The sequence below is a fragment of the Schistocerca cancellata genome, chromosome 2 (genome assembly GCF_023864275.1).
Source record: "Schistocerca cancellata isolate TAMUIC-IGC-003103 chromosome 2, iqSchCanc2.1, whole genome shotgun sequence".
NCBI classification, from domain to species: domain Eukaryota; kingdom Metazoa; phylum Arthropoda; class Insecta; order Orthoptera; family Acrididae; genus Schistocerca; species Schistocerca cancellata.
The window spans coordinates 492,887,188-492,900,181 of record NC_064627.1 but is presented as its reverse complement, the minus strand read 5'-3'; positions in this window follow the sequence as shown (position 1 = coordinate 492,900,181).

Below are 12,994 nucleotides of genomic sequence, written 5' to 3'. Positions count from 1 at the left end.
TGGTGTTACTGATTCCAGTGAATGACAGAAACAACTATTGTTCCATTTAAAAAATTGTATCTTATTGCTGTAACTATTTGGATAATAACACAATCAACTACGTTCATAGCTCTGCAGACATGTAACGTTTCTTATGGTGACCTACCCCAATAAATATTTCCGTTGCCTATTACTTCGTAACTTACAGAGGCAAACACATTTAGTGAAACACCCTGTATATACTTTCAGGCACATAATTTTTTCATATCTGTACAGAGCAGGCACTGTCAGTATTTTCAATTGTTTGAATATATTTCGGCAGGACCGGTTTCCAATGCAGATCATCACTTTCTTTTGGAGTTTAAGCAATCTGCCTGTGTGTATACTAGTTGTACTACTCCACTCAGGTATACGATAAGAGATAGGTGGGTAAATTCGAGCATAATACATTTTTAGCAAAGTGTTATGAATACAGTTTGTGACATTTTTCTCATGAGAAATATATTGTACTTATATTTGAGCATGTTTTTCCATATGAGTCTCCCGTGTCATGAGACTGTGCACCATCAAGTGCAGAAACGTTCTTGCAGTGAACTTTTGAAATTCTGGATATCAAGATAATCTACTTTGACAGCCATATTTTCTTGTATTTCAATGTAAGCTGTTTTACTTCCATTTATGAAAAGGTTACACACCCAAAATATTTGGGTGCCCTGTCCTCCTCTAAACTGGTTTTAAGGTCATTTACAAATTTACTTTTGATTAATAGAGATGTGTCATCAGCATACATCAACAGTGTTTCATTTACAGTTTCTGGCATGTCATTTACCCATTAATGGTCTCAATACCAAACCTTGCGGTACACCATTTTTTACCTCTTTGAATGCTGAGAACACATTTTCAATCTGTTACCCATTCTATACTTTACATCTACACATTGTTGGCTATTTTCGATAAATGTGTTTATAATATGGTTTGCTCTGCCTCTTCTGCCATACTAATTTAGTTTTTTGTAACAGGACTCTGTGATATATACAGTCGAAAGCTTTTGATAGGTCAGGGAATAAGCTACAAACTTGTTCCTGTTTTGCCATTGCCCTGACTATATAAGCTGTGTAATATGCCGCTGCTGCCTGTTTAGATCGAACTTTTCTGAAACTATGCTGTGCACTATTTATTATCTTACATTTCTCTATGAAATTTACTATCATATCCTTTATAGCTATTTCTACATATTTGGACAGTACAGATGTGACTATAATAGGTCTGCAGTTGCTGTAATTCCCTTTGTCTGCCCTTTTAAGTATATGGGAATTACTTTGCTTTTCTTTCGGAAATTTTGAAATATTTCTTCCTGTAGTATTTGATTTTTAAGGACTGTAGAGGCTTATTTGTGAATTTAGAAACATGCTTAATTCTTTTAGGAGATATGCCATCCTATTCTCTGAATTTTTTTTGTTAAGTATCATTTACGACGTTTGGCTCATCTCTAGGTGGTGGGAATTTACAATCAGTTACTGTCTTGGAGCTTTTTACGTTATTTGCTGTTTGGATGTTATGTTTCTGATCAGCCTATCCTCAACATCTGCATAGTATTTATTGAAAATATCAGATACTTCATGCAGATCATTAAGTCATGTTCCTTCCTTTGTAAGTGCGATATTTACATGAGTTGGTACTTCTGTCCCTCTACCGCTTATGTTTGTGTGTTCCCATATAGTTTTGGAGACATCTGAAGAGGTTTCAGTTTTTTGCTTACAGCAGCTGACTTTTATCACATTACAATCCAGTTGTTGGCTTTCTTAATGACGCTGTACACCTTAACATCTGCTAAACATTTATCCTACTGACAATTTTTATACATTTCTTTTGATTCTTTTCTACTCTGAATAATTTTTGCTGCAATCCACCCTTTACTGAGGTTTCTTGTACTTCCCTAGATACTTTTGGACAGCTAACATTCATATAATGATCAATAGCTTCCTTCTGTACATTTTTCAGCATAAACCCCCTCCCAGTATTCTTTTTTCAGTAAAACTTCCAAGGTATTTAGAGTGCTTGGTTTGGTCTGTCTCAAGTCTATAACTGTATCTTCACTGATCATGACATTATTATGCACTTCAGTTGACTGGCCATAATGGTCAGCAGTTATTGTTTTTATGATCTCTACAATCAATCTGTTCTCAGGTATGTTACTGCTAACATGATCTATGATTGTGCCTACTGCACTTGTACATCTTTTTGGACTCTTAATGTGTGTCTACAGGTTGAATGAGCTTAAGCTATCAACGAATCTTTTTGCAAAAATATTTTTTGTTATTGTATTAATATTAAAACCACCAGCTATTATTAAAGAGTGAATATCTGATAATTCCATCTAGTATTATCTCAGATTCTAAGAGGAATCTATCCACTCTTGTGCTTGGTGAGTGATACATACTGAGCACATGGATGTATTTGAACAGCTGCTGCTTTAATCAATAGTTCTGCAGAGCTAGGTATGTGATATGTAGTACATTCAGTTACATTACTATCAACATGTATAGCTACACTGCCACTTTTGTGTTTACTTCTACAGCAATGTGCCATTTTTTATATCCCTTTACATTACACACCTTTATTTTATTTTTCTTTAGTCATGCTCTGTCACAATAAAAACATTTAGAACGTCAGTCACTAATAATAAATCATATTCTTCTGATTTATTGGAAGCATATTGCACATTTTGGTAAGTAATTTAATTTTATAACCATTATCTGCTATTTTTATGTCAACTACATTGAATGCCTCTTTAACTGAGATTTGGTTTTGTAGTGTTTTGTAAACAGAGATGGCAACTTTTCACTGGCATCTAAATTACTAATTGTGTCAGTTAAAATATTATTTTGACACATAGTTTTTATCTTGCATGTCTCTCCTTCCGCCTGCCTCCGACTAAAAAGACATTCAAACGGGCTGGTGGCACTATTTCCCTCTTGTGCACAATATTTGGCCCTGTTACTTCTGTTCTGAACGTCTTCTCTCTTTGGTGGTATTGCTGTAGATATTGCTGAAACTGTAGCTTTTGTAGTTACTGTTGGTGGCTGTTCTGAGTAACTGATGTTGAAAGCAGCTCAGCTTTTTCTGTTGACACTGAGGCAGATGCTTCTTCTGTTATTGCAGTTCTTATAAACTTCTCCATTTCATTTAGAACTACTGCTTCTGTTGTTTTTGTTTCTGTTGTCACTTCATCTGGCATTGTGTTTTCTGTACCATTGCTTTTTGAATTACAGTTGTTCACTGGTGTTGATGGCAGCTCTGCTCTTCATGGATACCTCACTGGGATAGCAAGTTTGTACAGACTCTTTTCTTGCCAGCTGAATATTTTTAACGTTAAGTTATCTTTTCACTGAGTAATTTTTTGCCACTTCAGTTCAGATGCATTCCATGTTTTGTATAATTGTACCTTGGCAGAAAGTCCACGCTAAGGAAACAGACATTTTTGTACAGTTTACAGATTTTATGAAACTGCCTGTTTGGCTATTTAAATTCAGAATTCACACAGGAAGTAGGCATGAAATCGTATCTATGTGGTATTCCTACTATAGTTACAATGTCCTTATTTGCCCAATGAAGAAATTGCCTTATACACACATCAAAAAAAGTTTTGCATCACCCCGGTTCCCGGACATCCTGAAGACAGACGTTGACTGTGATTATCGTATTACAGACACAGTCCCTTTGACTGTTCAGAGATGTCACTAAACCCACCCAAACATGTAAACAACCATGCATGAGCAGCGCCTATTAGACGTAGGGGCTCCGTCAGCTGATCAGTTCCAGTCATTTCACCAGGAAGGAGGTACACAGCTTCTGTTGTCTGTAGTTCCACCATACTTAGACAGTCAATAACACGGCTCGATCGCGCCCACATTGTTACTTTGTGCTAGGAAGTGCTCTCAACAAGGGAAATGTCCAGGCATCTTGGAGTGAACGAAAGCAATGTTGTTCAGGCATGGAAATATACAGAGAGACAGGAACTGTCAATGACGTGCCTCGCTCAGGCCGCCCAAGGGCTACTTCTGCAGCAGATGACCGCTATCTACCGATTATGGCTCGGAGGAAACATGACAGCAAAGCCACCATGTTGAATAATGCTTTTAGTGCAGCCACAGGACGTTGTGTTACGACTCAAACTGTGCACAATAGGCTGCATGATGCGAAGCTTCACTCCCGACGTCCATGGAGAGGTCCATCTTTGCAACCACAACACCATGCAATGCGGTACAGATGGGTCCAACAACATGCTGAATGGACCGCTTAGAATTGGCATCACATTCTCTTCACTGATGAGTGTCGCATATGCCTTCGACCAGACAATCGCCAGAGACGTGTTTGGAGGCAACCTGGTCAAGCTGAACGCCTTAGACACACTGTCCAGCGAGTGCAGCAAGGTGGAGGTTCCCTGCTGTTTTGGGGTGGCATGATGTAGGGCTAACGTATGCTGCTGGTGGTCATGGAGGGCGGTGCAACGTCTGTACTACACGTGAATGCCATCCTCCAACCGATAGTGCAACCACATCAGCAGCATATTGGCGAGGCATTCGTCTTCATGGACGTCTTATGAATGACTTCCTTCAGGATAACGACATCGCTCGACTAGAGTGGCCAGTAACTTCTCCAGACATGAACCCTATCGAACATGCCTCGGATAGATTGAAAAGGGTTATTTATGGATGACGTGACCCACCAGTCACTCTGAGGGATCTACGCCGATTCGCCATTGAGGAGTGGGACAATCTACCAACAGTGTGTTGATGAACTTGTGGACAGTATGCCATGACGAATACAGGCATGCATCAATGCAAGAGGACGTGCTACTGGGTATTAGAGGTACTGGTCTGTACAGCAAGCTGGACCACCACCTCTGAAAGTCTCGCTGTATGGTGGTACAACATGCAATGTGTGGTTTTCAAGAGCAATGAGAAGGGTGGAAATGATGTTTATGTTGATCTCTATTCCAATTTTTTGTACAGGTTCCGGAAGTCTCGGAACTGAGGTGATGCAAAACTTTTTTGATGAATTATTACGGATTACAGATGCCAGTTCATTTCAGTAAATATAACATGCACCTACAATCAACACAATACTTCTGTTGTTGCTATCAGAACTGTCCTGCTAGATGTTTTTGGTAACTTTGCATGAGGGTGCACCAGGTTTAACAAATCCACATACCTTCACTTTGAAATTGTTTCATAAGATTTCTACAAGATTGCGTCTGTAATTGCCAGATATTTGCATTTTCCTACACAGGACTGATCAAGAACATACGTTACGTTGTTTTCCATTGGCCATTAATGGACTTTATCGTTTTTAGTTGCTCAATTCTGACTCTATACTTCATATTTTCTAATATGGATCTAAACTCGTAACCTCACTTTCACCATTCAATACTGTCATAAGCAAAATCATGTAGAGTGACTTGGCAGACAGTGTGAATCACCTTGGTGGAATGGTGGCGTGAGGTGACTTAATGTTAGTGCCAGTGTAGATTGTCCTGAAGCCGACATCACAGTCTAATGGCTATACTTTTATCAAATAGGTTAGAATAATGCATCAAATGTTGTTCTTTTAGGCAGGTCGACACACAGTGATCTATCCATGCAACATGACTTATGCATGTATAGATCATAGCACGTGTCTTGGAAATTGCGCAGATATGAGATGTCTGCAAACCTAGAGAAGCCCATCCATACCATAGACTATTATACACAAAACAGAACCTTCAATATGACAGCACAGCACAGCTGTCAAACAAGCCCAACTCACTCTATATGTCACGTAATGTCACATCAAGTCACGTCACATACTGTCGCGACAAAACATTCCACAATGGAATTTAAATGGCGGCATTAACACAGGCCATCAATGGACAATCATGTCATGTCATGTAACTACAAGGTTTCCTGGGAAAAAAACTTTTGATTGTGTCATCCTCTCCTAACAATGCGAATCAATCTTCTTTCTCCGCAATCCCTCATGTGATAGAGGATTTTGTGCTTTATTTTCGTGCAGACTATAAGTGTTCCATGATAACTTGGATATTTAATTCGTTGAGTGTTCCTCCACAAGTGAGGTTACATATCTGGAAGGAGAAAATTATTTTGTTTTTACTATTAGAAATCAGAGCTGATGCATACATTGAATATAAATAAGAACACAAGTTGATGAAGCAGTTTTCATTAAATAACATGTTAAGTGAAAAACTCAGCTGTAGTGAAGGGGGAAAACGCTGTTTTTTAAGACATTGTTAGTTATGTAAGTAGAAAAATATAATGGATAAAGTCAGCAGGCTCTATTTGTTCCCTTATAAATATTGTTCCATGCGTTTGTATGTATATGTTTTCACTAGAAAATAAATGTCAACGTTTTGAAATGTTGTTTTACTTCTCAGTACCTTCCCATGCAACATTGATCAAGAACATACATTATTTGCTTTGTCCACTAATAAACTTTATCGTTGTTAATTCCTCAACTTCAATACTGTACTCTGACTTTCTCTATCATGGGAGGTAACTCAGACCTCATTTTCACCATTTGGTACTGGGCTCACTGAACTAACATGGACAATGTGAATATACCCTGGTGTGATGATGCCATGACATGACATGATTTGAAGGCCAGAATGAATTAGCCTTATGTGTCATATACATATAAACAAGTGTAGTGTTGTGAAGAACATATGTGTTTCAAATTTCTTAAATGAAACACTGAATGACAGAAAGTAATAAGAAGTTATTTAACTCTATAAATAAAGCGTTTTATTGTGAACAGTTATCTTCAAGTACGTTGTCTCTTCTGTTTGTTACATGTTGAGTAAACATGTTCCTGACAAAGTGGTCCAGTGTCCACCTACTGATTTGGTGAGGAGTAGGGCAGATCACTACACAAGGTCAGCTGACAGTCAGCGCCTGGCAGAAATACAACAGTACACTGGCATGAACTCCATAATAATAATACTGTGTAAAAATGAAGTGAATCTATATTGAAATTCTAATAGCCATTAACCTGGCCTTAATGAGGGTACATTAAACATATGTGAAACATACATAGCGTTATGTCCATTATTTTGTATCAGTATGTAATAACAATGTGTAAAAGTTCTGAACTGAATGTTAATGACTGCTGATGTAATTAATTTTTATTCACAAAATCGTATTTGAAGGAATACCATATGAAAAAGAAATAACTATTACATTGTGACTGATATTGAGTAATAGCATTCTTATCTGTATGTGAGAGAATTATGAAGATTAATGGACAATAATATCTTTGGGTACTGTTCATGATCAATAGTTTTCTGGATAGCTGTTTGTTTAGCAATTGTGATCAATTTTGACAAAACATTTTAGAAAGTTACAGAAAATAGCTTCCATTCGCTTCGCACTTGTAAAAAACGAGCCTGCAACTAAAGTATAATTTATTGGAAATTCAGAATGAAATAATAATAAACATCAGGACAAACCAGAAAGTAAAGGAAACTACTAGGTATGTGGTGTTGCTATATGGTGGCACACAGTCATCTGTCTAACTAAGATCAATACTACTAGCCTTATCCAATATATATGATGAGAATGCAACTTCATAAATGGTAATATCACCACATCATGTCGACCAAGATGCCAGGACACCAAAAGAAGAGAACCAGAAATAAACAGATAACACCATCGCTATTTGTGTGAAGACTGAGTACGCCAAAATTTTTTTGTTTGTGGATGCTGAGAAGCCTCTCGTAACCTACATAGAAATGGGGGCAGATGTCCAGCATCTGTGGGCAAATCAGAATGGACATTGGTGAGTTAGAGCTGTATACACCTTCTGCTTGCAGGAGTCATTGAGCAGACGTGAGGAGTCCAGACAGCGGAGGGCAGTCATGACAAGAAGGAAACTGGAACCATTGCTGTCATCAACGTCAAAACTACTCGAACACCAATTAAAAATCTAACAAGTGGGCCATTTTCAAGAAGATGTTGATGTTGCAGTAGGAAACATTATGGTTGAAATAATTTAGAGTGATTATGAAACACAATGGTACGACTATAGGAATTTTAACAATTGTAGGATTCTGTGATAAAACTAAATAGGGTTTTCTGGAAATATAGTGTTCAAGTTATCAGACAAAAATGGAAGGAGATGTAGAACACTTCAGGAATTAAAAGACAAAATTAGAGAAATAAAAAAAATGATAACCATGTAATGAGGTTAGAGGTGGCAGAATGAATAACAGGACACGGTGCTCAACTTGAGATTCACAGTTACATAATGAACGAAAAAAAACCTGAAGATTTATTCAGTTTAAAGGTAAATCTCTTCATAGACATTGAAAGTAACTGAAAAAATATTGCACAAGACGTGTACGATAATGTAGATGTGGTTAGAAAAGAATTTCTCAAATCAATTAATGAAGTAAAGTTAGACCTAAATTAAAAAAGACAGGATGAATGCTTTACCATACTAAAGGAGGAAACAGGATAGGAAAAGGAGGAACTTGACTCATTTAAGAAGCAAGTGGAAATAGATTCGACACTAATAGCTGAATTGAAACAGGGAAATCCTAGTGATGTGTCAAGATATGCCACAGAGTGAAGTGCTTGAGAGGAGATCTCTAGTCGAGTAGAAAAAACCAGTTGGCAGAACAATTACTGATTTAAATGAGTAACTAACTTCACCTACAATTCAAGAGGAACTATGATAAGGTTAACATAGCCGAAAATTCTGTAACTTCTAAACCTAATAACGGGAAAATGCCATGGATAGAAATTGTACTAGCTAACCTGAATTAATTCCTGTCCCAGCTACCAGTGATTGGTGGGAGAAATTCCACATAGAAAGTGGCAGCCACTTACCTAATAGTTTTTGAGGATTCAGTCCAACCATTTTCTTGAGAACATTTGAGTACACATTACCTACCTCATCAGACTACAGGAGGAGAGTAAAATCTGTGATAGGACATTTGGAAGGTGAGGCGACAAGTGGAGTGTTTTATATGCTAAGGAATTCATAAACTAGGAAGACTTCAGCAAGAGAGTTTAACATGTACTGATTGGAAGGCGAGCTGCAGAAATTAACATTAGAACTGCTGCTCAACCAGAGCCTATATAACAGAATCTAGGGTGGATATTAATCAGTAGTGAGGTACATCTGATGAAGGTACTGGTTAGCTGTATGCCAGCCTCTCTTAGAGTGAAAATGTTTGGGAAGGAATGGAAGAAGGTAAACATAATATTATATTATTTAGAACACTTCGATCTATTAAAAGAATGAGGGTGGATGAATGGTCTAGGTATAATAGTGATAACTATAAAATGGGAATGAATGAAAATAGTAGAGAAGGAGATGTGATGAATTGCCAATACTGCCAAGATAAACGATACATCAGTGTGAATGGGGATAGAAAAAACAACTGAAAAGTATGTAGGTTGCAGGATAATAATTTTTCAGGGGATAATGGTTGTCTGATTGGAACAATTATTACAGAGGATTTGGAAAATCCAGAAAGTCCTCCATTAGGGTCCACACCAAGGGACCAATAAAGGTAGTCAAGGGGCCCAAATCTGTAAGACTGATTGATTTAGAAGAAGGAAGACTAATGAATGACGAGTGCTTGGAGGAAAAGACATTTTACAGGGGAAATTAGAAGGTTATATAAATATAGATTCAGGTGGTGATGTATATACCATAGATAAACCTATTTTGATGTGAGGAAAGGAAATGAAAATGTCCTACTTTACCAATAACTGGAGTCCAGTGAGTTGGAATAACAAGAGGTTAAGGAGAGATGTTTAAGGAAGAAAATTATGTATCATTTACATTGGTCAATTTAAGATTTCCACACAATTTCTTATTAGATCCACAAAATAACATACCTCCATTATTAGGGCTTGACTGTTTCACCAAACAAGATGTAATTTTCAAAAACAGTTTAATTTGTCAGGTAATGGAACAAACAATTTATATCCCACTTATAGATATTGATGAAAGTAATAATGACGAAAATGAGGAGCTTCAGCTGTGTGCAAATATAAGTCTCTCACATTATCGAAATCTTATATAGAATAATCAACCAGGCAGAAACATTGTGAGAGGACCAAGTAGCTAATACAGTAAATGAGAGAGGAACAGGGTGAACTGCTTAAAATTTCGAACCAAAACAGTGACTTTTGAAGACAAACGTGGCTGTATAGTTAGGTATGAAAGCAGGCTTAAGATAAGGGCGATAAACGGTTTTTTTACGAAATCATGTATTACCAATGTCTTTGAAGCCATCACTAACTATAGAAATTAAAAAGAATCTTGGAGCAAGAAGTAGTAGAGAGTTGTCAAAGTGTCTACAATAAACCTCCATTAGCAGTTAAAATGCCTAATGGAGGTGTTCATTTAGTTTTGGGTGGTAGAACAATCAATCAAATAATAGAAATGGAAAGCAGAAAGCCCCATGCTATGACAGAAACCCTGGCTGTGTTAAATTATGCTAAGTATCTAATTAGTTTGAATCAAACTGATGTCTATAGGTAAGTGTCACACCATTTGGAGGGCGATTGTATTAATTTAAAGTGTTACCATTTGATTTAAATGGTGCAGTATCTGTACTTATGCGAAAATGTGATGTTGCTCTAGGTAACACATTACTGCAAAAGATTATTTTGTATCTTGACAACCACTTATTAGTTTTAAAATATGATCAGATCATATTGCTTTATTGGCAGAAGTATTCGATAAATTTGAGCAAATAGGTATTAGAACAAAATCAGCTGAATTTTCATCTGGAAGGAAAGAAGTGAAATTTTTGAGACACATTATCGATTCAGCCATTATACAGGTATTAAAACAGAATACCATCCCAATCTATATAAGATCTTCAAAATTTCAACTGATTCTTCAGACTATGGGTTGACTTGTGAGACCATCTAAGAGGATTTAAGTAATGGGCAGGGTAACCAGTGTAGTGCAGCTTTTGCAAGTTGAATACTGGGCAAACACAAGCTCAGTTATTCAACAGCTGAAGAAGACACTTAGGTTATAGTATGGAGCTGCAAATGAACTAGATATGTTTCAGCAGGAAATAAAATCATAGTGTATACTGATCATCAAGTCATTATCTTACTATCTACTATTACATCACAGGTTAAAGAGGTGGGTCTTATTTATACAAGAATCCGATTTCGAAATTAAGTATATTAAGGGTATTAAAATATTGTAGCACACACTTTATTCAGATTACTTATATGTTTTGTGAAAGACCAGTGTTCATTTATATACAGCAATAAGTTTCGAAATTATTGTATGAAAACATGTGATTATAACAGAGGTATCAGGAAATGTGCACAAATAATCATGAAGGAACAGATGTTGCATCCCATGTTAAATAAAGTTATTCAGAACATACAAGCAAATGCTTTATTCAATGGCGACGATGGTAACTAGTTATTACACAATAAAATATTATGCAGTCATTGTAATAACCAAAACATGAGTTGGAGAACCTGTGTATAAGGCCCTGTGACACATACGTAAACTGAATATATCCATCAAGGGTACAGCCATTTTGGAGTTAAGCAATGTACTTAGCACTTGGCTGAATGTTATTTTTTTAAAATATGGGTGGTTTTGGAAAAAATGCTATTCAGTCTATTTCTAATTAATAAAATATAGAATGCAGCCCATGACTACTAATCGTATGCCAATTTATATTGTCTGTTACCCAAAGAATGTGGTGGATGAAATGGATGGAAAAATATATTTCTCATGATTGTAAGTTAGTTGAAGCATGTCTGTTTGTACCCACTAAAGATAGCAACCCCTATAAGTGTTTTCAAGTGTCGAAGGAGAGTATTTGATTTAATACTGATATTCCCAAATGGCTTTTATCAGACAGTGGGTTCCAATCCCGTAGCAGATATTTTAAAAGTGTGTTGTAAAGATATAATGTTAAGCATGTGATGATGTCAAAACACCACCCATAAAAAAATCCTGTAGTGAGAGTCATGAAAGACCTAGGTAGGTTATGTTGCACATAATTCAGAAAAGTACACCAGGTAGGTGGACCTGTTGTCCTAATGTGTAACCATTTTAAATGAAATGCCTCATCTTAGCATAGGATCAGTTCTATTAGAAATTATAGACGAGGTGACCTTAGGCAAATCATTACTTTCAGTGTTGATATGGCTTAGAGTTAATGACGGATTAATATTAGTCGCTTGACATTAGAAGATAAGTTAAAAATAAGTGTAGAAAATAGGTTAAAGAATTGTGATGAAGTTACCTTGAACCTGAATTTCAGATACGAGATAGGGTTATTGTTAAAATGCATGGATAAAGTTCTGAGTTTCATAAGTACACTGGCAAGTTTTTTCATCTCTTCCAAGGACTTTGGGAAGTGAAAGACTACATTGTTACAGGATCCAGCAATCCAGACAACGAAAGGATTATATAATGTTTCAAATATCATGAGATGTATCAGCAGAATTTATTCTGAGTTACTGATAACACTCTCAGATATTCAACCATCAGTACAACAGTGGAATCTAAAGGAGTTTAATTTCTTTTTAGTATTATAGATTCTTTTTAGTTCCTAATAATTTTAAATATGGAAAGGTTATATATAATTTTGTAAATGTTTTTCTAATTATTTGATAAGGAGGTAAAGTGAGGCTTCTCACTGGTTTGAAAGTGGCATAACACAGGAATATATTGGAAAAGAAAATACAATCTAAATAAGAGAATGATCAGTTAGTAATAAATAGCCTTAGAGTGACTATAAGTCAGACATGGTTGAGGAGGAAGATGTAACTTTATTGACGTTAGTAAGATTCTTATGGTTGCAGGGATTGGAATCAGAACTTTCAGGTCTGCAATAGGGAAGACCTGTGTAACCTGTTCTGTAAGATGATGAACATCGCTTCTCCATGGCATAGGGACAAGCCATATTCTCAGAGGGGATTCCTGGTCATAGTGAGAGGGGAGGGTGGGATGGGAT